General features: G+C 41.7%; 2 long non-coding RNA genes across 2 annotated transcripts in view; one reads left to right on the top strand and one right to left on the bottom strand.

Moving 5' to 3' along the window:
• Window positions 1-24,873, bottom strand: part of LOC132407517 (uncharacterized) — a 32,071-nt gene extending 7,198 nt beyond the window's left edge. Inside the window, exons 1-2 of the long non-coding RNA XR_009516491.1 lie at window positions 24,734-24,873; window positions 13,873-13,966 (exon numbers count right to left, since the gene is read on the bottom strand). This is a non-coding gene — a long non-coding RNA (uncharacterized LOC132407517). The remainder of the gene's footprint in view (window positions 1-13,872; window positions 13,967-24,733) is intronic.
• LOC132407518 (uncharacterized) overlaps window positions 1-27,288 on the top strand; it is a 34,420-nt gene extending 7,132 nt beyond the window's left edge. Inside the window, exons 3-4 of the long non-coding RNA XR_009516492.1 lie at window positions 25,555-25,691; window positions 25,797-27,288. This is a non-coding gene — a long non-coding RNA (uncharacterized LOC132407518). The remainder of the gene's footprint in view (window positions 1-25,554; window positions 25,692-25,796) is intronic.
• Window positions 27,289-27,721: the final 433 nt, after the last annotated feature.

Here is a 27,721-nt window from a genome sequence, read left to right as displayed (position 1 = left end):
GGGAGAGGTGGACAGAACAGGAGGGATACCCATTGTAGGGTGCAGACCAAACTCTATCAACTAGCAATGGAGACGGTAAAGGAAAAATAATTGAAACAGAAATATACAGGCAGATTTGTTGACTTTTCTCTGTGAGAGACAATGAGCCTATAACGAATCTTTGAGGTCTGTCTCTTGGAGAGTTGATATAGATGTCAGGAAGGGGAAGGGAGAGGCAGACAGGCTTTTCACCAAGTGGAAATACAAGTATGGCAGAAAATGACACCAAAAGTAATGAAGTATTTGAGGTCCATAAGGAGGTAACAGCACTTAATAGTTGGCAATGTAATTGGAAAAAATGGAGGCAGGGGCTTGAATTGAACTGAGAGTGTTCCACATAGACAACAGAAGGTGTGGTCATAGTTTCTGTTGTTATACCTTTAACCTGGAGAAAGTGAGCAGAGTTAAAAAGTGTTCAACTTAAGAGCATCTTCATCCCGGAAAAAGAATGAGGTGTTGCGAAGGGACTGGTTAACCTTATTAAAGTCCTCTAACACAAAGGTCGTTGCAGCCAATTGAGTCTTTATTTTGTTATCAGAGCTTTAATGAAAGAATGAAAATAGTGACAGAGAGACATTATGAACAAAGGAGGCCATTCTGCCCATTGAGCCCATGCTGCTCCATGGAGAGGAGTCCATTCAGAGCTATTCACAGCCCCTCGAGTACACTTCCCTAAAGTATCCACCCTACTTTCCTTCAGAAATTATTGATCGCCATCTCTTCCACCAATGTCCTCTGCAGTGAGATCCAGGCCATTAGCACTTGTTGACTTCTTCTTCATATCCCTGGCACTACAAGCCCAAATCATGGTATTCCCTAGCTCTTGTACCCTCAGCAAATAGGAACAGCTTCTCTTTGTCTTCTTCATCTGAACCTGACGTGATCCCCACTGTTTTCCACACCTACAGCTTTGCTGTTTGGCAGATTTTGAAATGTTTCTCTGCGTTCCAATATCTAATTCACTTCTAGCACTGATTCTCATTTCTCAAAGTACCTGCAGCAGCCACCACACTAACTACTGGACAGCGATCAGGAGCTCTGGCTGAGCTTTTCTTCCTGAGCCAGGAAGGACTGAGGCTAAATGCACCTCACAAATAGCTTATCACAGATCATGCTTAGCTTAATACTATCCAATGCTTTGACCCTGTCAGCCATTTAGGGACTGACTCATTATAACCCTGGGTGATGCATTGATACAGTTCCTCATGGTGGAAACATTGTTACCAATGGTGAAGATGAGTGGATGGGCTCGTGAAACCAAATGAATTGCACTGGTGGCACTGGGTAATGTACTGACCAGTCATAGGGTGCACCCATTATTTTAAAATAAACTCTTAAGGAGTTATATGCAAAATTATATAGAGTTTACAATATTGAAACCAGTTTGTCCAAATTGACCACTGTATTTACCGCTTAAAAATACGTAATTGGCTGTAAAACATTTCCATATGCTTGAGAAGGGCTAAAAAATTTATAATGTTCTTAATTTTTTTATTCTAATGATCAGACTGGTTTGTACCCATGCTTATCCTCTAAGCAAATCTTCCTTCATGTTTTTCAGCTAAACTATCACCTGATTCACTTATCTTTCTGACCCTAGAATATTTCTATGCTCTTCGCCTCAACCAAACCATATGGTAATAAGTTATATACTTCTATCATTCTCTTGGTAAAATTCCTTCTGAATTCTTTTATTGAATGTATTAGTGACTATTTGGGTATCAAATGGTAGCTCAGATGGTGGTTCTGCTGCGGTTCTGAGAAAGTTTCTAGATTTTACTTTCTACTCCACTGAGTCGAGCTCAAGGACCTAGGCTGACACTCCAGTCAGAGATGGATGGCTGCTTTTGTGATGGCCTGCAGTGTTAAATACCGGGATGGACATAAAAGAACCCATAATACTGTTCTTCAGAGAAAGGGAATTATTCCCATTCACATGACCAATACGCATCCCCCAATCAACACTGCAAAAACAGACAGGTCAGTCACTATCAACCAGCTGCCTACCACTTTCTCTTTGTCTAGTACTTCCACTTCCTAAGTAGTTTATCGATTGTAAACTACTTCTGTGGTGTCACTATGTACAGAAGTATGCAAAAGTCTTATTTATTTATTTGTTTGTTTGTTTATTTATATATAGATACATACATACATATGTACACACAAACACACATTATACATTATATATCAAGCTAGGGAGCCTAAGACTTTTGCACAATACTATAATAATTTTAAGTATCACACTGTACTGTTGCCATCAAAAAAAACAAATTTCATGACATATGTGAGTGGTGATAAACCTGATTTGATATGGGTCTCTATCGAGGATGAACAGAGAAATCATGGTTGGGTAAAGGGGAGGGAGTGGGAAGCACCGGAGAGATGTTCTGTAATGATCAAGAAACCGACTGTTTGGAACCAGATCAACTTGCCTGGTGTGTCAGGGCTGGGTATGTCTGCACCTGTGCCACTCCCTACCCCAGGCACTCCTTCTCTGCCACCTGTCCCACAGTCCTCCTCACCATCCTTTACTCCTGCCATATTTACAAACTGGCTTTCTGCTCCATGTTGACAAGTACAGTATGTGCAACAGTCTAAGGAACCCTGGGTATATACATATTATGTGCCAAAGACTTTTGCACGGTGCTGTAATTGTAAATGTTTATCTACTTTATATTTATGATCTCTAAATTTGGGCACACAGACAAGTGTAAAATATTACAATGCCATGGAATCCATTATTTGTGAGAAAATTAAAACTGAATATTTTAAGATTTGGGTAGGTACCTGGACAGGAAAAACCCGCAGGGATCTGGCCTAATGCAGGCAAATCAGGCCAGTAAAGATGTGCATCATAATTGACATGGGTGAGGAGAGGTGATTCCGTGATTCTACAAGTAGATTGAATGTAATACATACAACACTGGGAACACAGTAACTTAAGAAAATAAGGGCAGTCCTGAGGTGGCACTGCTGAATGTAACATCTCTTAGACTAGTCATTAAACACAAGCCCCAGATGCCCTCTCAAAAAAATAAGTAGGGGAATTCTTCTCATTGTCCTGAATTTCTCTCCTCCTATTAGAACCACTGTTATGCATCTTTAGAGGATGAAAAGAGATCCTTTGCATGCTCGGTCAATATCCTGGAGATCCCTTCAGATCTGGGAGGGTTGTATCTATTTCCCTTTATTCAAACCAGTAGAGAAATGCAAACAGATTTTAAATGGTCTATTTTCTCTCTTGGAGCTTTTCCCATTGCCAGTTTAGTTGGAAAGATATGTCAACATATTTAAAATTGATAACAAAAAAAGAAATTCTTGGCAATGAAAAAAATGTTTTTCTTCTGACAGTTGATTCCCTTTAGTTCTGCTGCTGATAAAAGAAACAGGAATGCACTTTAATTCAGGGTCCTTCACAAAGTCACTTTGAACGTCAGGATATTTCAAAATGCTTCAGAACTAGAACCATAGAGCATTACAGCACAGAAACAGGCCTTTTGGCCCTTATTAGCTGTGCTGAAACATTTTTTTGCCGAGTCCCACTGACCTGCACCTGGACCATATCCCTCCATACCTCTGTCATCCATGTACCTGTCCAAGTTTTTCTTAGATGTTAAAAGTGAGCCTGTACTTACCACTTCATCTGGCAGCTCATTCCACACTCCCACCACTCTCTGTGTGAAGAAGCACCCCCCCCCCAATGTTCCCTTTAAACTTTCCCCCCTTCACCCTTAACCCATGTTCTCTGGTTTTTTTCTCCCCTAACCTCAGTGGAAAAAGCCTGCTTGCATTCACTCTATCTATACCCATCATAATTTTATATACCTCTATCAAGTCTCCCCTCATTCTTCTACACTCCAGGGAATAAAGTCCTAACCTATTCAACCTTTCTCTGTAACTCAGTTTCTCAAGTCCCAGCAACATCCTTGTAAACCTTCTCTGCACTCTTTCAACCTTATTAATATCCTTCCTGTAATTAGGTGACCAAAGCTGCACACAATACTTCAAATTCGGCCTCACCAATGTCTTATACAACCTCACCATAACATTCCAAGTCTTATACTCAATACTTTGATTTATGGCCAATGTACCAAAAGCTCTCTTTACGACCCTATCTACCTGTGACGCCACTTTTAGGGAATTTTGTATCTGTATTCCCAGATCCCTCTGTTCTACAGCACTCCTCAGTGCCTTACCATTTACCTTGTATGTCCTACCTTGGTTTTTCCTTCCAAAGTGCAATACCTCTCACTTGTCTGTATTAAACTCCATCTGCCATTTTTCAGCCCTTTTTTCCAGCTGGTCCAAGTCCTCTGCAAGCTTTGAAAATCTTCCTCACTGTCCACTACACCTCCAATCTTTGTATCATCAGCAAATTTGCTGATCCAATTTACCACATTATCATCCAGATCATTGATATAGATGACAAATAACAATGGACCCAGCACTGATCCCTGAGGCACACCACTAGTCACAGGCCTCCACTCAGAGAATCAATCCTCCACTACCACTCTCTGACTTCTCCCAATGATCCCAACTAATGGATGAAGTTCCTGAAGGAGTGTCTCAGCCCAAAACTTCAACTGTTTACTCTTTCCCATAGATGCTGCCTGACCTGCTGAGATCCTCCAGCATTTTGAGTTAATGGAGTTATTTTGAAGTGGAGTCATTGTCGCAATGCAGGTGTTGTCAATTTGCACAGGTCTATATGATCATTTACATTAGGACGTGATGTTGGGTGAGCCTGGATGCTCTGTGGGTGAGCGTGGCCCTCCTGTGGGTGAGCCTGGTCCTCCTGTGGATCAGCCTGGTCCTCCTGTGGGTGAGCCTGGTCCTCCTGTGGATCAGCCTGGTCCTTCTGTGGGTGAGCCTGGCCCTCCTGTGGGTGAGCCTGGCCCTTCTGTGGGTGAGCCTGGCCCTCCTGTGGGTGAGCCAGGTCCTTCTGTGGGTGAGCCTGGCCCTCCTGTGGATCAGCCTGGTCCTCCTGTGGGTGAGCCTGGTCCTCCTGTGGGTGAGCCTGGTCCTTCTGTGGGTGAGCGTGGCCCTTCTGTGGGTGAGCCTGGCCCTTCTGTGGGTGAGCCTGGCCCTCCTGTGGGTGAGCCTGGCCCTTCTGTGGATCAGCCTGGTCCTCCTGTGGGTGAGCGTGGCCCTCCTGTGGGTGAGTCTGATCCTTCTGTGGGTGAGCCAGGTCCTTCTGTGGGTGAGCGTGGCCCTTCTGTGGGTGAGCCTGGCCCTTCTGTGGGTGAGCCTGGCCCTCCTGTGGGTGAGCCAGGCCCTTCTGTGGATCAGCCTGGTCCTCCTGTGGGTGAGCGTGGCCCTCCTGTGGGTGAGTCTGATCCTTCTGTGGGTGAGCCAGGTCCTTCTGTGGGTGAGCGTGGCCCTTCTGTGGGTGAGCCTGGCCCTTCTGTGGGTGAGCCTGGCCCTCCTGTGGGTGAGCCAGGTCCTTCTGTGGGTGAGCCTGGCCCTCCTGTGGGTGAGCCTGGCCCTTCTGTAGGTGAGCGTGGCCCTCCTGTGGGTGAGCCTGGCCCTCCTGTGGGTGAGCGTGGCCCTCCTGTGGGTGAGCGTGGCCCTTCTGTGGGTGAGCCTGGCCCTTCTGTAGGTGAGCGTGGCCCTTCTGTGGGTCAGCCAGGTCCTTTAGTTCTGCTTCCAGCCGAGTCATGTGAAAGAATTTGGGAGTGGAAATGCAAATGCACTGAGACCAAATACAAATACCTTTTGTTGGTTCCAGTCAATTTCTTGTACTTGCATCCAGACACAGAACGTAGGATGTTCTGGTCTTTGTTTATTCGTTGAGTGTGCCACAGATTAGGCCCTTCTGGCCCTCTGAGCCACACTGCTCAGCAACCCCTGACTTAATCCCAGCCTAATCATGGGACAATTTACAATAACCAATTAACCTGCCAACTGGTCGGTCTTTGGACTGTGGGCGGAAACCCACACGGTCACAGAGAATAGTCAAATTCCACTTAGTTAGCTGTAGGAATTGAACCCGGGTCGTCTGTACTGTAAAGTGTTGTGCTAACCACTACACTACCGTGCCACTACCGTACCATACTGTGAGTTGGTATTACATGGACAGTAACCCTACACATTTGGCTGTGTGGTATGCTTTATTTTAATCACTTAGAAAAAGAAAGTAAAGAATACTTTTAGGCCCTCTTAAGTTTGTGCAAAATGTTTTATGGCCAATGAAGTACTTTTAATGCTAGAATTGTGGTGGCTAATTTAGACAAAGAAGCCCCACAAACAGCAATGTGATAAACATCCATTTAATCTGTTGTTCAGAAATGCTAGTTATGGGATAAATTTGAACAAGACGGTGGGAAAAAATCCCTGCTTTCCTTCGAGAGGGCATGTAGGACTTCTGTTTAATGACTCATCTGGAAAACATTGCCTTCAGCAGTGCAGATGCACAACTGCACAGATATTCCTGAGACCATAGCATTCCCAATGTTGGGTTGGAAAATGAGGCAGAGAACACTGCCATTGGGTGATGGTCCTTACAGGACGCAAATAGCAATAAAGTTACCCTTAGGTATCACCCCTCCTCTATTTTACCCAAATTTTTCTACATTAAAACATCTTTTTTTAAACAAATGGCATGTTATTAAAATACTTTAAACCACTGAATATTCCAGAAATACTGGCCAGATATTTCATGGTGTTTTTCAAAATGTTTGGATCCATTCCCTGGGAGAATTTCTCAAGCCTGCTGGTTTTGATTAGCAGCAGCAAGATAAGATAGCATTTAGAACAAGGGTTATGCTTCAGGCATTTTAACACAGTATTGATTGCTTCTCTTCACACTATTGCTTCAGCAGCAGTCAATATTTTACTTTCAGCTTTTCTAGGCAACTCCAATAGAATACTATGCTATTTAAAGGAACCACATAGTGTACGCTAAAACTTTTCTGATTTGAAGTTGTCTCTGTTGTAAAGTCCAGGCTGAGTCTTTTTCAAATTGCAGTGGACATTTTTAAAGTTGAATAATTTCTTTACGTTTTCTCCCAAATTTTCTCCACCACCATTTTGGAACTGGAATTAATTTGGTGGGGGATCACAATGCAGCTGAATTGACACCTTTTAGTATGAAGGGGAAAAATGTGATTTGTATCATCATTTAAGATTGGAAACTTTATGAACTGGTTAGAAAAGGAAGAACTTGCATAAATATGGTGTTTTCTATGTCCTCAAAGTAATTTTGAAGTGTTGTCATAATTGTAACACAGGAAATGCAGGAAGACTTGAATTAATATAGAATCCTTCACAACCTTGCAATTCTCACAGAACTTTATAGCAATTAAAGTTTTTTTGGAAGAGCACCAATGATTGCAGCTAGGGAAATACAGAAATCAATTTACATATCTTCTACAAACAATAATAAGAAGATAAGCTGATAATATTTTTAAAATTCTGTTAATTCAGGCCAGGAGCTTTTCAAAGAGTGTTATGGGATCTCTCATATCCATCTCAATGAGCCAAAGGGGTCTTAAATCTTGACTTAACATTTCATGTGAAAAATACCACTGCCTTTGGACTGCAATATAATGTCTGCGGTGGGGGGGGGGGGGGGGGAGACGTATTGCGGCATTCCAGCCAAAACTTTGTGTCTCCGATATTACCACTAACTAAGCCATCAACAACTCTTCGTCTGAACTTAGCTGGAAGGGGAAAACATCCAACCAATGAGGCTCTAATATTTAATATCCAGTGATTATTGTTAAGAAGGGTGCAAGTTTGGATGTCAAAAAGTCTGGATATGCACATGGTCAAGTGGATTACTAACACCATTAAAGCTGTTAACTTTACTCACACATGTACTGCTGGAGTTGATGGAAAAGAAATGTGAGGTCATCATGCCCCGGTATTATCACTAAGTGGCGTATTTGCTATGAGCTAAAATGGAACTGTTCACTATATTGCATCAGGCTGCTCTGCAGGTACATCAGAGTACTAAAGTGGCCAATCTGAGTTGTTGTTTTGCTGAATAAATTCCTTTCTGATATGGACTTGTGCCTCCAGCAAGTCACAAACTCACCAGAAAAGTCTTAGAACGGGTTGGCAGGTAGGACTTTGCATTAGTTTTGCTGTTATTCAAGTGATTCATGCTGATTGATAACTTGCCATTTGAGATTGTTAGACAATTCCCGGGTGCTTACTATACTAGCTGTAAAAGTTATTTTTTTGATGTTTATCAGTTACAGGAAATTCAAGAAGACTACTTTTGTAGGTTTGGGAGCAACAGGGAATGCAGGAGAGATCAGGACGAGCTGCAGCAAGGGGGAGGTGGATCTCGGGAGATCAGAGAGGAGCAATGCGTATGTCAACCGTTGCATTTACAACCTGCAATGTGCACTAGGCTTGGTTGTGGATGTTCAGTTCATCGTGGTTTTTGGTAATTAAACAAAAATCTCCTTTCAAGCTGATATTACACATGCAAAGCATGATCAATTTGTCCCTAATAGCTGCATTATTTCCTTAATGGGCAGAACAAAGGAAAGTAGGAGATGCAGATATTGAGAGTAAACCATCCCCATCATAACTATGAATCACCCTTGTGCAAACTCATAGTGTCTGTCCCGTATTTTCCCCAGATCTATAGCCCATTCCGAGTGCTTCCCCAGTGCCTAAAGATTACTTTGAATTTGTTCTTTTTCTTAGGCAATTCTTCAAAATTGAGTTTGACTTGCTTTCATTCCAGCTCACTAGGTTCTGTTGAAGATGGTGTGGCATCAGTTGCTGTCTTTACAAATGGAGCAGGGGTGTCTGAGCGAGGGGCAGGTCGATTATGAGATGTTTACAGCTGAGAAGCTGACCAGTTCGATTTCATCCCCACCCTATCAGCATACACACAGTGGCCACTTTATTAGGTACACCTGTACCTAATCAGCCAACCAAGCGGCAGCGACTCAGTGGGGAAAAGCATGGAGACTCAATCTGTTTCTCAGACCATCAGGACAGGGAAGAAATGTGATCTGAGTGACTCACCGTGGAATGATTGTTGGAGCCATGGGTTGGGGGGTGGTTATGGGGGAATCTCAGGAATGGGGACCCAGTGGGAAGAGTGTGTGGGTTCCTCCAGCAGCTTTTTTAAAATTCAGATTCCAGTGTCTGCACTCCCTTGTGTCTCTACAGCTCTGCTGGAGTTTTTGGCATAAGCTAAGATGATGTTATCATTTTAACAGAGACCCTACATCCTCTTTACAAATTCCAAGGATGCAAATTTTAAAAATGATGATCATTGTTTTCTGCGTCATTGTGTGTGATTTCTTCTGGGAGGGTAGCTGCCTGTTAATTGCGATAGCATACTCATGCAGAAAAATCCATGCATGCACATTTTGATTATGTTCCAAGACTGCTTTATTTCCCATGCTCTTTATTGCTCAATGAACGTCACTTCCCAAAAGTCTCAACTATCATTCCAAAAATATGTCACAATAGTCACACTTCCTAACACACACACACACACAAACTTGGATGTCTCTATTGTATGTTGATCGAACTTTGTGGGTAAAGAAATTTCTGGAATCCCACCTAAACTTGTTGCTTACTAGTTCAAATGTGAATCACTTTATCCAAGTGTCATGGTTTAATTGGAAGTAATGTTTGGATTTACTTTTCCCAGACTGTTTACAGCCTTACTCTTTACAAGAGCATGTTTCACTGTCGGCTTCCAAGTTTGAGGCATTTGATCTATCTGCTTCCAAAAGTCAACCTTGAGCCAGTTCCGGTTGCGGGAGCCTAAATGGTTTTATTTTGTTTCCCTCCAACCATAAATGCAGAGAGTACTTTCAGGTGAAATATTGAATCAAGCCTGTCTACACTTTCAGATGACTGCAGAAGATCACATGGTAATATTTGAAATATTGGAAGAAAGTTACCTAATACTTGTCCCTGAACTAATCATATCGATGTTATTGTCACTTAACTATCTGTGGGACTATGTTGTACACAAATTGGCTGATGCATGTACAATATTCCTCCAAAAGGACCACAATCTTACCATGGTTTGGAGGCTTTTGTGCCTCAATGACCATGAGAACTAAAGTATGTTGGCTGGAGTAAGGGCTTTATGTTTGGCTCTTGGTAGGGTCACCATGCCAAAGAGACCAGACTAAGAGTGGTCCACCAGTCCTCCAGGTTCAGGGGTTCAGCTCAGGGTGAACAACCCTGACGTTCAAAAAAGTTGTTACGGAAACAGCAATGAAGAATCTTTCTACATCTGAGTGCGTTTCTGAGCCTCCACCTGGGACTGACAGTAGTGAAAACCAAGCTATTGACACAACGAAAGAAGCCCTGAGCACTGCCAGAGATGGAGGTCCTTCACTGTTGCCCTAACTGCCAGCGTCATAACGGCCAGTAGAGATACACAATATTATATTTCATAAGTATTTCATCCGTATACCCTAAGTTTTTGAAAAGATAATGCTTTTCTATTGTGGAATATAGTAAAATACATGAAAGTAAGTCAAATTGTGTTTTGTAAATCTCCCAATTCTTACTTCAATTACTGCTTCATCACATGACAATGAGTTTAGTATTAGATCAGGTAATAAAGAACTTTGTGGTGTGAGGTGAATGATTTCGATTATTCAAGGTCCTAGGTATCATTCTGTGAGCAAGGTTTTAAGCCTAACTTGTATTCTTTTGTGTGGTCCACTTCCAGCCAGAATCAACATATGGAAATTCCCTATCACCATTCCAAAAGTGTGTTCATAGAAGCTATGGCTGATTTGTGGCTCTTTCAATATTTTATTTAACTGCCTGCCTCACTGTTGGATAAACTACGTGCCCAGGCACGGGCCCAGATGATGATCCCCAAGGTCCATGTTGTTCAATTAACTGCCAGCCACATGTGGCTAATTGTATTTTTGATTTGTAAATAAAACGAGTAGGAGACTGTTGTGGGTTACTGAACAGTGGCAAATATTTGTTAATTAAAAGTATGTGAAGTACAATTGTATGGTGAGTGCCTGCTATTAAAATGGTACCGTCACAGTCACACCTGAATTTAGGCAATTACTTTCACTGGACAAACTGCCCTCCTTAGACAAAAACAAATTCCTTTGGAACAGATGGAGACTGAAATAAAGCTGACTGTACACAGATAGAGGAGAAAGATAAAGTCCTGGTATGTTAGTGTAGGGTAAACTACTGGACTAGTAATCCAGAGAAAGTAAATTAAAAAGCAAAGATGCTGGAAATACTCAGTGGGTCAGGCAGCAACAGTGGGGAAGGAACAGAGTTAACATCTCAGGTCAGGATCTTGCTTCTGAGATGTTAACTGAAGTGTTAGATCTGTTTCTCTCTCCACAGATGCAGTCCGACCTACTGAGCATTTCTAGTATCTACACATTTTGGATTCATTTTACTGTACTGGGGAATTTAAAATTGCATACCTTTAATCCCCGAATTAAACAAATAAATCTATAATTTAAAGCTATTATTAGTATGGTGACATTCAAGCAACTAGTTTGTTTAAAAAACACATCCAGATCATTAATTTTCTTTAAGGAAGAAAATGAATTTGGCCTCACTGTTACCTCAGACACACTGCAATGTGTTTAACCCTTAAATGCCCTTTGAAGAAATGGCCATAAGACCATTAGACAGAAGAATTAGTTCATTCAGCCCATCGAGTGTGCTCCACCATTCTATCATGACTGATTTATTATCCCTCTCAACCCTATTCTCCTGCTATTTCACTGTAATCTTTGATACACTGACTAATCAAGAACCTACTAGATAAAAACACAAAATGCTGGCAGAACTCTGCAGGCCAGACAGCATCTATGGGAGGAGTTAGTGATGACGTTTCGGGCTGAAACCTACTAGACTCCGCTTTAAATATACTCAATGACTTGGCCATCACAGCCATCCATGGCAATGAATTCCACAGATTCACTGCCCTCTGGCTAAGGAAATTCTTCCTCATCTATGTTCTATATATACACGCTCATCTGTTCTAAGGCTGTGCCCTCTGGTCCTATACTCACCCACTATAGTGAATATCCTCTCCATATTCACTCCATCACGGCCTCTCAATATTCAATAGGTTTCAGTGAGATTCCTCCCTTATTCTTCTAAACTCCAGCATATAATCCAAGTATCACAATACTCCAAGTATGGTCTGACCTGTGCCTTAGAAAGTCTCAGCATCATATTTTTGTCTTTATATTCTAGTTCTCCAAAAATGAATGTTAACATTGCATTTGCCTTCCTTACTACCAACTCAACCTGCAATTTAACATTTAGGGAATCCTGCACAAGGACTCCCAAGTCCTTCTGCACCTCTAATTTTTGAATAGTCCACACCTTTATTCCTTCTACCAAAATGCATGACCTTACACTTTCCTACACTATATTCCATCTACCATTTTTTTTGCCCGTTCTCCCAACCTGTCCAAGACTTTCTATAGACTCCCTGCTTCCTCAACACTACCTGCCCCTCCACCTGCTTTGTACCATCTTCAACTTTGGCCACAGAGCCAAAACATTTCATTATCCAAATCGTTTACGTATAATGTGAAAAGAAAAGAACCCATTATTAACTTCTGCAGAGCATCTCTTGTCACCAGCTACCAACCAGAATAGGTCCCTTTTGTTCCAGCACATTTCCTCCTGCAACTCAGCCAATCTTCCTGATCTTATTTGTAATACAATGCGCTCTTACGCTGTTAAGCAGCCTCATATGTGAAACCTTGTCAAAGGCCTTCTGAAAATCCAAGTAAATGGCATCCACTGACTCTCTTTTGTCTATCGTGCTTGTTATTTCCTCAATGAATTCCAAAAGATTTGTCAGGTAAGATTTCCTCCTAAGGAAACCATGCTGACTTTGACCCACTTTATCATATACCTCCAAATCTGCTTAAACCACGCCCTTATAATGGACTCTGACATCTTCCCAGGCACCGAAGTCAGGTTGGCTAACTCGCCTATAACTTCCTTTCTTCTGCCTCCCTCCTTCTTAAAGAGAGGAGTGACGTTTGCAATCTTCCTGTCCTCCGAACCATTCCAGAATCTGGTGATTTTTGAAAGATCATTACTAACGTCTCCACAATCTGTTCAGCAACCTCTTTCAGAAACCCGTGGTGCAGTCCATCTGGACAGATGAGCTATCTACCTTCAGACCTTCTCAGTTTCCCAAGCACCTTCTCCCTATTAATGGCAACTTCACTCAGTTCTGCCCCCTGATACTTCTGAATTTCTGGCATGTTGCCTGTATTGTCCACTGTGAAATACACAAAATACTCTTCTCCATGGATTGTCACCTTGTCGTGGTGGAAAAGCTTGTGTGGTCCTGAGATCCTGAGGGCGATGCTGTCTGGAGCTATGCTCCCGGTAGTGTCACCCATGGCGGTAAGGTCGAGGGTGAGGTCCCTGACAAAGAACAATCCAACCAAGACCTCAATGGTGGAACAAGCGGACAAAGTTACTTCCAACTCAACGGCTGTGAAGGCAGATGAAGGCTGCAACAAATCCATCAGCTCCAATCGTCATGGTTTCCATGCCAATGGAATCAGTTGGTTGATTTGTGAAGTGTTGTGTGCTTCTTGGAATGCAACATCAAGTACACGTTAAACAAATACACGCACAGGCATCCTCACTCTGTGATAGATCAATGGAACGAAGACCATCATCCTCGATCTCGAGGGATTGCCATGACGATGATGACACAAAATACTTATTAAGTTCATTCATTACCTCTTTGCCCCATTTCTACCACCCCAGCATCATTTTCCAGCAGTCCAATATCCACTCTCATCTATCTTTTACCCTTTATATATCTAAAAATTCTTCTGGTATCCTCTTTGATATTGTTGGCTAGCTTACCTTCATAGTTGCTAGGTGTGGTGTAGCAAGCGACTCAACTGGTTAATTATGAAAGCCAATAATTGATGGCTGTACCACCCATGTCCACATCCTTCTGATAAAAAAAGAATAGAGTACATCGTTTAGTACAAAGAGGTTAACTGATTTAATTAGGCACATGATAGGCTAACAATGCATATGGACTAAAGAAGGTGATTAAATGAGCCAAAAGAGTCGCTGAAAGAATAAAGCATGCATGGACTGCTGGAGGAGGTTAAAAAGCTGTGTGCCCCCATGCTAAGATTTAAGGTGGACCAGGCTCCCTGGTCCAATGACCCTTTCTCATTCCGTGCCTTTCATTTTTCATGAGGGGATACATTTTTAAGATTAAACTGTGGGTTTTGATCTTTTATTGATTCCTTATTCATGTTGGAAGCCCCAAAAGGCACAAAATCACAAAGTACGTTGTTTTCTGCTCAGTTGTATTTGTCTAATCCTACCCCAGTTTGCAGCCTGACACCACAAATATTGAGGAATTGGTTCATCTGGTGTAAAGTCTCCAATGATAACTGTAGTGCGTAAAAAAAAATCATAATTTATTTTAACTGAAGGTCAATTTAATTATTTGGAGTGTTACATAGAACTTGCAACAGGAAGGCAGGGCATTCTACCCTACGACGCCATGTCAATGCAATAATTATGCTGAACTTGAGTAAACAAATAAACATCACAACTTCTATCAACATGTAATTTTATTTTTACTATCTCACTTACTGAAATTTTTTTTCATTGCGTTTTTGTGATTTGCCTCAGCCACGAAATGAGGTAGCTGGTTCCCCAATGTAACCACTCCGCAGATAAAAATTTTCTTCTGAACCTACGGTATATTGGATTTGTTAGTAATTATCTAATGTCTATAGCTCCCAGTACTGTAATTCCCTGATAATGGAATAACAAAGGAAAAAAAAAGAAAAGAAAAAAGACACAGCAAACACTGGGTTATTCAGCAGTTCTGGTAATACCTGCACGGGGGGGAGGGGGAGAGGGAACTTTTTAGACAAGTTCCAGCAACCAAGGTTCATTTGTGAGTTCAGGAACAGTCTGTGTGCAGTTTGCATATGCTTCCTGTGATTGTGTGAATTCCCTTTGGGTCTTCCAGTGTCCTCCCACTTCCCAAAGACGTGCAGGATGGCAGGTTAGTGGGCCTTTTGTGGAATCTGGGGGGATGTTGATGGGAATAGAGGGAGAATAAAAGATGGTATTAGTGTAGGTTTGGTGCAAATGGGTACGTAATGTTCATGTACAATCTGTGCTGTATGATTTAATTACAAATGATTTGTCATCAGAATATGAACAATTATTATTTATATTATCTTTAAAGTGGTAAAACATCCCAAGATATATCAAAGTAGTTTAGTCAAACAAAGATTGGAGCAGAACATAACGGATTACAAAAACAAATGGAGATTTTAAGAAGAACCTTAAAGGAGTAAGGGGAGATAAAGAGAGGGAATTCCAGAGCATGCTGTCTTGGTAATTAAAGCAATGACCACCAAAGTGGACTGATTAAAACTGAAAAAGCTCAAGAGGCTAGAATGCAGACACGTTGAAGAGTTGCAGAACAGTAAAGTCTAAGGAGTCTAGGAAGCCTGACATCATGGAAGAAAACTTTAAAGCTGATGCATTGCATCAACAGGTACCAAGGCAGCCCTCAGTTGAAGGCATCGCCATCTCCCTAAAACGCTTTTTATAATATGACAGGCCCCACTCACAACTCTCTTTTCCAGCTGATGCAGCCTGTGCTTATTTACATCTGGAAACTCTCTGCATGAGTGTCTGGTTCTTTACAAAAATTACCAGAATTATGGAAACTTTCAAGTAAATTTCGATTTCTTTTATGATTTCTCACTTCCCTTCAGCTCTGCTCACATTCTGAAAGGCTACCAAGGCTATGCTGAGTAAATGCTGGCTGGTGGTGTGCCTTTTTAAAAATAGAATGCCAACACAAGCCAAAAGACATTAGGAGAACTCCTGTTCACAGCTCCCAAATCTTTAAAATGGAGCTTCGTTAGAGGTCAGAAGGAATGAGAGACTTAATGAATGCTTGATACCAAGATATATCATGGGGCCTTCAAAATAACTGATATTATCTGTACTGATATTAGATGATAAGACATAGGAGCAGAATTAGGCCATTCAGCCCATCGAGTCTTCTCCGCCATTCCATCATGGCTGATCCCAGATCCCACTCAACCCCATACACCTGCCTTCTCACCATATGATGGTCTGACCAATCAGGAATCTTTCACCTTAAATATACACATCGACTTGGCCTCCACCGCAGTCTGTGGCAGATCATTCCAGAGATTCACTACTCTCTGGCTTAAAAAACTTCTCTTTACCTCTATTCTAAAAGGTCACCACTAAATTTTGAGGCTGTGCTATCTAGTTCTGGATACCCCAACCATAGGAAACATCCTCTCCACATCCATCCTATCTATTCCTTCCAACATTCGGCAAGTTTCAATGAGATCCCCCACATTTTTCTAAATTCCAGTGAGTACCAAAGCTACCAAACCCTCCTCATATGTCAATCCTTTCATTACCAGAATCATCCTCGTGAACCTCCTCTGGACTCTCTCCAATGATAACACATCCTTTCTGAGATATGGGGCCCAAAACTGTTGACAGTACTCCAAGTGCAGCCTGACTAGTGTCTTATAAAGGCTCAGCCTTTATACACTATTCCCCTTGAAATAAATGGCAATATTACATTTGTCTTTATCACAGACTCAATCTTCTAAGTCCCTCTGCATCTCTGAAGTTTGAACCTTCTCCCCATTTAGATAACAGTTCGCACTATTGTTCCTTATACCAAAATGCATTATTGTACATTTCCCAACACTGTATTCTATCTGCCAATTTTTTGCCCATTCTTCCAACTTGTCCAAGTCCTGCTGCAATCACATTGCTTCCTCAGCACTACCTACCCCTCTGTCTATCTTCGTATCATCCACAAACTTTGCCACAAAGCCATCAATTCTGATATCTAAATCTATGACAAACAATGTGAAAAGTAGCAGTCCCAATATTGATCCCTTAGGAACACCACCAATCACTGGCAGCCAATCAGAAAAGGCCCCCTTTATTCCAACTCACTGCCTCCTGCCAGTCAGCCATTCCTCTATCCATGCCAGTACCTTTCTTGTAACGACATAGGATTTTATCTTGTTATGTAGCCTCATGTGTGGCATTTTATTAAACACCTTCTGAAAATCCAAGTAAATGACATCCACTGCCTCTCCTTTGTCCACCCTGCTTGTTACTTCCTCGAAGAACACCTACAGTATGTCAGGCAAAACTTCCCTTTACAGAATCCATGCTGACTTTAACTTACTTTATCTTTAGTTTCCAAGTACCTCGAAATCTCATCCTTAATAATAGAGTCCAACACTTTCCCAACTATTGAGGTGTGGCTAACTGGCCTATAATTTCCTTTCTTTTGCCTTCCTCCCTTCTTAAAGAGTGGTGTGACATTTTCAGTCTTCCAGTCCCCCAGGATCATGATCAATGCATTTGTTATTTCTCCAGCAACCTCTTTCAGGACTCTGGGATGTAGTCCAGCTGGTCCAGGTGATTTATCCATTTTAAGACCTTTCAGTTTGCCGAGCACTTTTTTCTTTGTAATAGGAATGACACTCACTCCTGCTACCTGACACTCACAGACCACTGTCACACTGCTAGTGTTTTCCTCAGTGAAGGCAGATGCAAAGTACCCATTAAGTTCATCTGCTATTTCTTTGTCCCCCATTACTACCTCACCAGCACCATTTTCCAGTGGTCCAATATCAAGTCTCAAGCCCATTTTACTCTTTATATAACTGAAAAATCTTTTGGTATCTTTTATAATATTGGCTAGTCTGTCCTCATATTTCATCTTTTCCCTTCTTATAGCTTTTTTAGATGCCTTTTGTTGGATTTTAAAAGCTTTTCAATCATCCAACTTCTTACTCATTTTTGCTACCTTATGTGCCCTTTCCTTGGCTTTTATGCAGTCCCTAACTTCCTTTGTCAGCCACAGTTCCCTACCCCTGCCATTCGAGAACTTCTTCCTCTGTGGAACTTATCTATCCTGCATCTTATGAACTATTCCCAGAAACTTCAGCCATCTCTGCTCTGCTGTCATCCCCACTAGTATCCTCCTCCAATCCACCTGGGCAAGCTCCTCTCTTGTAATTAATTCCCTTTATTCCATTGCGATACTGATACATGTGAGTTATGCTTCTCCCTTCAAATTGCAGTATGATATTGACAGACCATTACCAAGTGCTCAGGAACATAAGATCAAAAGCACCACTTCATCTCATCAACGATAAATATAACTTCAGCCTATTTTGAGCCTAATCACAGGACAATTTACAATGACCAATTAATCATTGTATTTCCAGCATTCTCTGCCTTTGTTTCAAGAGTTTGCAGGATCAGAATCAGAATTAGACTTATTATTGCTGATGTACGTTGTGAAATTTGTTGTTTTGCAGCAGTACAATGCAAGACATAATAATGAAGCAAATAAAAAGGGATGTCTGAAATACTCAACAGGCCAGATAGCGACTATGAAATCTATGCTATTTTACTTTTTATTTATTGATACTTTTCTGTTCACTCTCAGTTGAGGATTCCATTATTTTTCCAACCAAAATAATGGTTGACTGGCCTATAATTCCCTGCTCATGTCCCATCTCCATTCCCAAGTATAATTATTAGGTTAGCAGTTTTCTGGCAATGTTAAATGTTAATAAATTGTTAAATGTTGTTTCCCCTGTTTCCTTTAAAATGTGTCAATGCAATCCATCTGCTCTGAGGATTTTATCCTGTTCAACAGATTATTTCATTTAATATCACCTCATTTTCTATTTAAATGTTACCTATTTCATTATTCACCTCACGTCTATCTATCTGGTAAATACCAAAGCGAAATAATGATTTTGTATTTCTGTCATCTCCCTCTTATGGGAGATTACCACTATTATCACCATCTGATAACTATCTGATCATTTTATCTTCCAGAGTTCTATTCTCAGTCCTTAAAAATCAACTCTTCTCCAATCTATTAATCTGGTTTGCAACATACCTATTTGTTTCTTCATTATTGCCAATGGTTCTATTGTCTAGATATTCCACTATTTTCTTTTCCATCCTTTTTGTTATGACAATCCAACAGTATGTTCTCCTTTGTTGAGCTTTTTACCTATAGGTAAACATTATTTGAATGACATTCTCTTTCCTTCTTTACTAATCCCAATTAATACAGTGGATTCCAATTAATTGGGACACATCAGGACCAGTAAATATTGGCCCAGTTAAGTGGCTGCCCCCATTAGCCAAAATTTCATTAAAGTAGTTTAAGAGGTATATAAAGAAAAACAAACTACCGTTTAACTGAGTAACAAATTATGTATTTAAGTTAAATATAGAACATATTAGAACATTACCAATATTATTACAGTACTACAAAACTGTGTATTAGTTCCTAATTGTTATCGATGGGTGATCTTATCCAGTGTACATTGCCATGTTCTTTTGATTGACTGTAAATGAACAAAGTAAACATAGATACCTAGTGTAGATAATGGACTGCCTTTGAAACATTGCTTTCAATGATTGCGTCATCCAAATTTTCATCTTCATTGTAACATTCAAGTTGCCGATATTTTCAAATTCTTTGTAGTTTCTAACTCGTTGAAGCAGTGAAATTGTTTCATTTTCAATTTCTCACATCTCCAAGCCTGAATGCTTGAAACAGCAGTGAGCAAAACAGTTCTACTGCTTATTACTCGCCAATAATCAGCGACAAAAATCACTGCATTTGGAACACGAACACTCACTGGTAATGCTGTTTAAAAAGGGCTAGCTCTAACCACTGTGCAGTATCTAATAGCCACACGATGTGCATGCTATTGACACTTGTTCAAAACTGTTCACCAACATTCTCCTGTCCCAAATAAACAAAGGGAATCCCGGCTATATTCTTGATTTTTTTTTGTTCCTTAAGACTTAACCAAATAAGATGCTGCCCCTACCAACCAAAGGCCCAGCTAACCGCAATCCACTGTGGATTTGAAATACCCCCAAATAATATTATTTTAATGCATTGTCTTGATTTATCCACAAGTTTCTTCTTGTTGCTCACTTCTAAATTATGTTTTATCCTATCCATATGGATTCCTTACAGTTGTGCCATTTTTCCCTCTGCTCCCATTATCTTATCTCTATTAAAGCATTGTGACCCCCACCATTTTGTTCTTTTTATCTTTTCTAAATATGTCGTACCCTGCTACACTTAAGTTCCAGTCCTTACTTTTCTATAGATATGTCATAGTGATACCTCAATGTTTCTCCAACACAAGGCTGCTTTTAATTCCCTGTTTTACTGTGGAAATTGTCATTGGGGACCCGAGTCACCCCAAACACAAACTGTTCCAGCTGTTCCCATGTGGGAAATGGTACCCCAGCATAAAAGCCAGGACCATCAGGCTCCGGGACAGCTTCTTCCACCAGGCCATCAGACTGATTAATTCATGCTGATACAATTGCATTTCTATGTTATATTGACCATCCTGTTGTACATACTATTTATTATAAATTGTACATTTAGATGGAGACATAACGTAAAGATTTTTATTCCTCATGTATATGAAAGATGTAAATAACAAAGTCAATTCAATTGCTGTTCAGAATTAAACTCACAGGACTATTGTATATTCCCCCCTCCCCATTTTTGGGCTCATCACCTTCTTTTGGCTCCCTGTTCTATAATTTGCCCCTTCGACATCAATACTCTCCCTCCTTTATTCTTTCCAAAATTCCCTTTGCCTTCTTTGTTTACATTTGGGCTGTTAAGGCTGCCCAAGTAGCACGTGGGGCTGAAGGGAGGGTAACTTGAAGGCAGAGTACAGGGTGAAAGGCAGGATTCTTAACAGTGTGGAGAAACAGAGAGATCTTGGGGTCCACGTCCACAGATCCCTTCAAGTTGCCACACAATTTGATGGTAAACAAGAGAAAATCTGCAGATGCTGGAAATCCGATTGGGTGGTTAAGACGATGTACAGTGTGTTGGCCGTCATTAGACAAAGGATTGAGTTCAAAACCACAAGGTAAAGTTGCAGCTCTATAAAACCCTGGTTAGACCACATTTGGGGCATTGTGTTCAGTTTCTGATTATAGCAAGTACGTGAAAGCTTAGAGAGGGTACAGTGGAGATGTATCAGGATGCTGACAGGGTTAGGGAACATATCTTATAAAGAAAGGTTGAACGAGCTAGGGATTTTTAGTTTGGAGCAAAGGAGGATGAGAAACAACATGAAAGAGGAGTATAAGATGTTAAGAGGCATAGATAGAGTGAGAGTCAGCACCTTTTTACCAGGGTGGCAATGGCAAATAGGAGAGGGTGTAATTTTAAGTTTATTACAGGGAAGAATTGAGGGGTGGGTGATAATTGCATTAATTTTACAAGGGAAGTATTGCTGGGGGGGATGTCAGAGAGAGTTTAATTTTACAAAGAAAGAGGTGCGTGCATGGACTGCACTGCTGGGGTGGTGGTAGAGGCAGATACGTACATTGGAGACACTTAAGGAAGGCACGGTTGAAAGAAAAATGGGGGTGGGGCAGGTTATGTGCGAGGGAAGAGTGGGTTAAAAGTTTGCCACAATATTGTGGGCCAAAAGTTCTGTACCGTGCTGTACTGTTCTAAAAGCAGAGTGTGACTCTGGAATTAATAAATAAAACTAGCCTCAGTAACAGGAGCCATTAATACAGAATGTTGTAGCAAACCCCATTTGATTCATCGCTGACCAGTAGTGCAGGCTCTGTTGTTCACAAGGTACAGCAGGTAGGACTTCTTACTCCAGGAAAAAGGCACTGTATACCATGTCTTACTCCCTTTGATCCAATGAAAGCTCAGTCAACACTAAGGACGATGAGGAATCCTGCTATTTTTATTCCTGCAATAGATGCCGAACGCCAAACTCTATCATGGCAAAAGATAACGAAGAGGACAGAGAAAATGCTTCAAGTACAGTAGTTCCTCAAAGCCTCCTTGCAGAAATGTAATGTCCTCAATAACTCAGAAAACCTCTGGCCCCTTACCATTCAAAGCAGAGAAGCAGGATCCAGGATAGCGTCATTAGGAGTAAGTGGAAGGCAAGCAAAGTCAATGGGAGGGACACTCTCTCTCCCACACTGACAGGCACCCTCTGCCCTCCACATAGAATCTGTAGATCCCAAAACATTAACCATCTTCTCAGAACCAAAACAGAGACTGTCGAAGAAGGGAAACTTTCATAAAACCCATCTGCATCAATAAGGTCGCGAAGGGAAGGAATTCTGTCATCCTTATTTACTTGGTCTAAGATCTACCAATATAGGTCATTCTCACCTGCCTCCTCAGGTCAGGAGGAAGTAGAAATGAACAATAAATTGCTGGTGCACCAAGGACAATGGGCGGCTACGTGCGGACAGTTCAGAGTTTCGAAGGAGAAAAGGAATGCCACACATGAGAAGCTTGGGATCCTCCGTGAACAGAGAGATTTTGCATGTCAACGGGTTAGTCTATTGCATGAGGAAATAGACACAATGTGTGTGCTCGTCATCTCCTACAAGAACAGGGAAATAGGATAGTGGTGGGGAGAAGGGTCCATCATCATGAACCCTCACCATCTAGCCTATGTTCTCTTCTCGCTGCGATTGTCTAATACCAGAGAGCATGCGTTGAGGCAGTAGGTTCAAGGGGGACGTAAGTTTTTTACTCAGAGAGTCATAGATGCCTGGTATGGTGGTAGAGGCAAATCCATTAGAAGCTTTTAAGAGACTTTTGGATAAGCACATGGATGTATGGAAGATGGAAGGATATGGACATTGTGTAAGTAGGAGGGATTAGTGTTTAGGTGTTTCTGATTTGATGTTGAGCTCATTTGGAACAATATAGTGAGCTAAAGGCCTGTTCTTGCACTTTACTGTTCTATGTTGCCATCAGGAGGAAGGTGCGGGAGCCTCACCCACATTATCAGCTTCAGTAACAGTTACTCCCTCTCAACTATCAGGGTCTTAAACTAGAGGGTATAACTTTACTCACCCCAACACTGAACTGTTCCACAACCTATAGATTCACTTTCAAGGTCTCTTCATCTCATGTTCTCGATATTTATTGCTTGCTTGTTTGTTTGTTTGTTTGTTTATTTATCTATTTATTGTGATTACGCAGTTTGTTGCCTTTTGCACATGTGTGGTTTGTCTGTCTTGTGTGCAGGATTTCATTGATTCTATGTTGTTTCTTAGGATCTACTGTGAATGCACCCAAGAAAATGTACTTCAGAGTTGGATATGGTGACTTATATGCAATTTGATAATAAATTTACTTTGAACTTTGAAATAATAAATAGCCTTTCTTCTGTAGAAACTGAGACATGCTCCTTCTTATCCTGCTCAGACTGTGTGGACTGTTCAGTCTTGCTCAGACTGAGGGAGCAAGACATGGTATACAGTGCCTTTTTCTTGGAGTAATTCTGTGGTCTAAGTCCTACCTGCTGATGAATTACAATACCATTCTACCCTAATCTCCCAAATTAACCACAGGACCATTAATCAACCAACCCGTAGTCTTTGTAGAGAACCTGAAAGAAACTCCTTACAGAACATACAAACTCCTTACAGGCAGTGGCGGGAATTGAACCCAGGCCGCCTGTACTAGAAAGTGTTGTGCTAACGACTACGCTACTGTGCTGCCCATAGTCTACAAGCACCATCCTTGTTCGTCAACAGACTCAGCATGGCAGAATGATCTGAATGCCTACAATATAGAAGGTGACTGAATAGCCACCCATCAGTTCTAAAGCCGCCCAGTCAAATCGCCCAATATCAGCAAAAGGCTTATTTAAATACCTTGAGGGCTCCTTGTTAGCTTTCCTGAAATCTCTATCATGGTCTTTGAGTGGAGATTTGAGTCCGAGTTTACAGGCAGAATTGGGTGTTGCAAATATTGCATGGTCACTTGGTGCACATTTGATGCTAGAAATTTGCTGGATCTGCTAACATCGATCGTAATCACAAATGCCCGATCCAGTTTTGAGATTTGCTGCCATTTTACTTGGAAAACATTACACTTGGGAAAATTAAAATTGGATTGCAGAGTGCTGAAAGAAACTACAAAACACAATTCGATTTCTAGTGAAGAATGTTAGCTGGAAATTCCTTCATGGAATCAAATTTCAGATACAGAGTCTACTCGGCAGCAGCTTTTATTTTGCAAAGATTAGCACTGAAAGCTGAAGAAGTGTTTTCTAGAATGATCAAGAGATTCTGTAGCTCTGATCTCATAATTTTACTTCATCAAGAAAGCTCTTGACAGTGTTAGCAGCCATTCAATAGGAGAGCGTGAGAGTCATTGTTCTATAAAATTATGCAAGAAATCAGACAAATCTCTGCAGAATATCAAGCCCAAACTATACTCTATCAATAGATAGTTTGAGGTTGCCTATTCAGTCCGAGGTGATGTGTGGTTAGCAGCATAAATAAGGATAAATTTTTATAATATGCAGTTTTAGGACAACTTTTGCTAGTTTAGTTTTTGATTTAGTTTCTTGTTGAAAGATCTTCAGGCCAGGTACCATTGGGTGTTGGCAGCCTTCTGACTTTCAAGCGTACACCCAGAAACTCAAACATGGGAGAAAAAATGCAAAAGGAAATTAATTGGAGGTGTGTAACTTTGCATCAACACAGATGCAAATAAGTAGCTGGGAGGTCAAGTAGCTTATTGATATTGTAGTATCACGGTTTCTCTTTTAAAAAGTGATTAGAAGCTACCCCACTACACACAGGTGCTTACCCTAACGCCCATTGTCAGATTGCCAGGCCAAATCGCAGCAGACCCTGAGGGATATGAGTTTGAGAACCTCAGTGCTGCGTGAATCCTGCTCCAGCTGCTCTTCCTGGGCCTCCAGAATTTGTGGTTACCAAGCAACAGAGGCCTAGCAGCCCTTTGAACCATAACGGAGGAGGGGCACAAGGCAAGCATAAGGCCCATTTTACATCCTAACCAAAATGAAAAGGGTACTGGTGGTGTGGGGGTGGGAGTTACAAGTTGAGAACTATGATTTTTTTAAACTACAGATTACCTGTGAAACAGGTAATTTAAAGAGACAGACATTCCTTTTGCACTTTTAAGTTTCTATAATTCTGAATAAAAACAAACGTTTCAATGGAATCAGCTATATTGCTACTTTTTTTTCCCTTTACTAAAATTCCAAATATTTCCCTCAAAATAATGAGTCCTAATGACATCATTAAGCAAAGTGAGTTGATAGCAAAATGCGGATGGGTGAGACTACAAGGTTCAAATTCCTTAATGCTGTTTCTTAAAACCAAATAAAAATTACAGCACGGAAACAGGCCATCTCAGCCCTTCTAGTCCATGCCAACGCTTACTCTCACCTAGTCCCACCGACCTGCACTCAGCCCATAACCCTCCATTCCTTTCCTGTCCATATACCTGTCCAATTTTACTTTAAATGACAATATCGAACCTGCCTCTACCACTTCTACTGGAAGCTCGTTCCACACAGCTACCACTCTCTGAGTAAAGAAGTTCCCCCTCGTGTTACCCCTAAACTTTCTTCAACTGATTTTTTCCATCTTCTTCATCCCAAGGTATTCCATAGCAAAGTAGCTTCTCAAGAGTTGTTACTTAGAAAAAAAAAGCACCGACTATGGAAAAATCCAAGGGGACTTGAGTATGGTTTGTGTGTTGAATAAGCAGGTGAAGGAACGCAGTCCTCTGGTAACATGTAAGTGCATCTATTGGAGTTGAGGCGCCTAATGGCTACTTTTTTGCTTGCATCTTTGGAAACAGCTCTATTTCTATTTTTGATATCTCTATTTTTCCCTTTCAGGGTTCTTTTGAAGACCCTGATCTGGAGTTGCATGCTGACTTCAGTTCTTTGCAGGAATGGGACCAGCTCTCGGGTTATCATGACTGGCTGTTATTTGATATACAAGGACTTGGCCTAGAAGACTAGTGCGCCATCAGGGTTCCAGGATCTCGTGGTTCTGGAGGCAGGAGGATTCGAGGCTGGTGCTGCTGCCTGATGTGTCATGGGAGTACACAGAAGATCGAAAGCAGCCAGCTGGCTGCTGGCTGTGCGCCCAGAGATCCGAGTTCTTTAGGAACAGAGCTCGGAAAAAGCAACACAACAGTCTTTTAGCACCATAAATCAGCGAGTTGTTTATTGTGTCTCCCCTCTCGCTGTGAAACGGGGACATCTCTTTTTCCCTTATTAGGGAGAGAGAGAGCCTGTAGTATGTCGAATTTTCAGGTGAACAAATAGACTTTGGGATACTGTAAGTCTGTGTCTTTATTGGTGTTTTGCTGCACACTTGAGCGCTCGGTGTGGGGTGCCGATGCTTTTTTTGCCGTTGGGGAGGGGGGTCATCGCTTGGCTGCTTCCTGTGGATGGGAGGGAGAAACTGTCGGGCTTTGGGGTTCTAACGTTTAACTGTCATTCATTCTTTGGGCACTCCTCTGTTCTTGCGGATAGTTGCAAAGAGGAAGTATTTCAGTATGTATATTGTATACATTTCTCTAACATTAAATGTACCTTTGAAACCCACCACCACTACCACAGGACCATTGCATGGCAGACCACTACCCCAGCCACCCATGCCCACCTACAGTTACAGAAAGAAATGAAGACATGACTCACATAACCTCAGGATGTGCCAAACAGCTAAGACCTTTTGAAGCGCAGTAAGTATTTCAATTCAAAGCTATGAAAAACTCATCTCGCTCTATCACCAGCACAACCCCCCACCATCAAGGACATCTTCGAGTCGGTGCCTCAAGAAGAAGGCATTGTTACTAAAGACCCTCAACATCCAGGACCTTACTCTTCTTGTTACCATCATCAGGGAGGAGGCATAAGAGCCCGAGGACCCACACTCAGTGATCTCCCTCACACCTTCAAATTTCTGAGCATTCCACGCTGTTGCTTTCCCTTGGTTTTATAATTTATAGTGATTTTGTTTCTTTGTACTGCAAAGTAACAAACAACGTGCCATACAGACAGTGATAATAATCCAAATTCTGATTTCACTGGTGCTGCAGTTCTTGAATTTGCTGCAGACTTCAAAAATGTTGTTCACCTTCACTGGAACATTTGCTTGAATTCATCTAATCAGACTTCTGTTTCTACTGCAGGAATTAAATAGGTCTTCCTACTGCTGCCCCCCTCACTGGACCCTCTGCAGTTTATGTACTGTCCCAACCGCTCAACAGATGACACCATTGCCACCACCCTCCACCTGGCCCTAACCCACCTGGACAAAAAAGGCACATACATTCGGATGCTGTTCATAGACTTCAGTTCAGCACTCAACACAATCATCCCTGAGAAACATTAGAAAGCTGACCCTACTGGGCCTGAACACCTCCTAGATTTCAGTCAGCCCGGATCGGGAGCAGCATCTCCAACACCATCTCACTGAGCACGGGGGCTCCCCAGGGTTGTGTGCTCAGTCCACTGCTGTTCACTCCGCTGACCCACGACCGTGCTGCAACACACAGCTCGAACCACATCATCAAGTTCGCCAGTGACACGACCGTGGTAGGTCTCATCAGCAAGAATGACGAGTCAGCTTACAGAGAGGAGGTGCAGCAGCTAATGGACTGGTGCAGAGCCAACAACCTGTCTCTTAATGTGAACAAAACAAAAGAGGTGGTTGTTGACTTCAGGAGGGCACAGAGCGACCACTCCCCGCTGAACATTGACGGCTCCTTGGTGGAGATCGTTAAGAGCACCAAATTTCTTGGTGTTCACCT

This window comes from Hypanus sabinus, chromosome 18 (genome assembly GCF_030144855.1).
Source record: "Hypanus sabinus isolate sHypSab1 chromosome 18, sHypSab1.hap1, whole genome shotgun sequence".
NCBI lineage: Eukaryota > Metazoa > Chordata > Chondrichthyes > Myliobatiformes > Dasyatidae > Hypanus > Hypanus sabinus.
The sequence above is the reverse complement of the archived record's forward strand: the minus strand, read 5'-3'. Positions and strand labels throughout refer to the sequence as shown.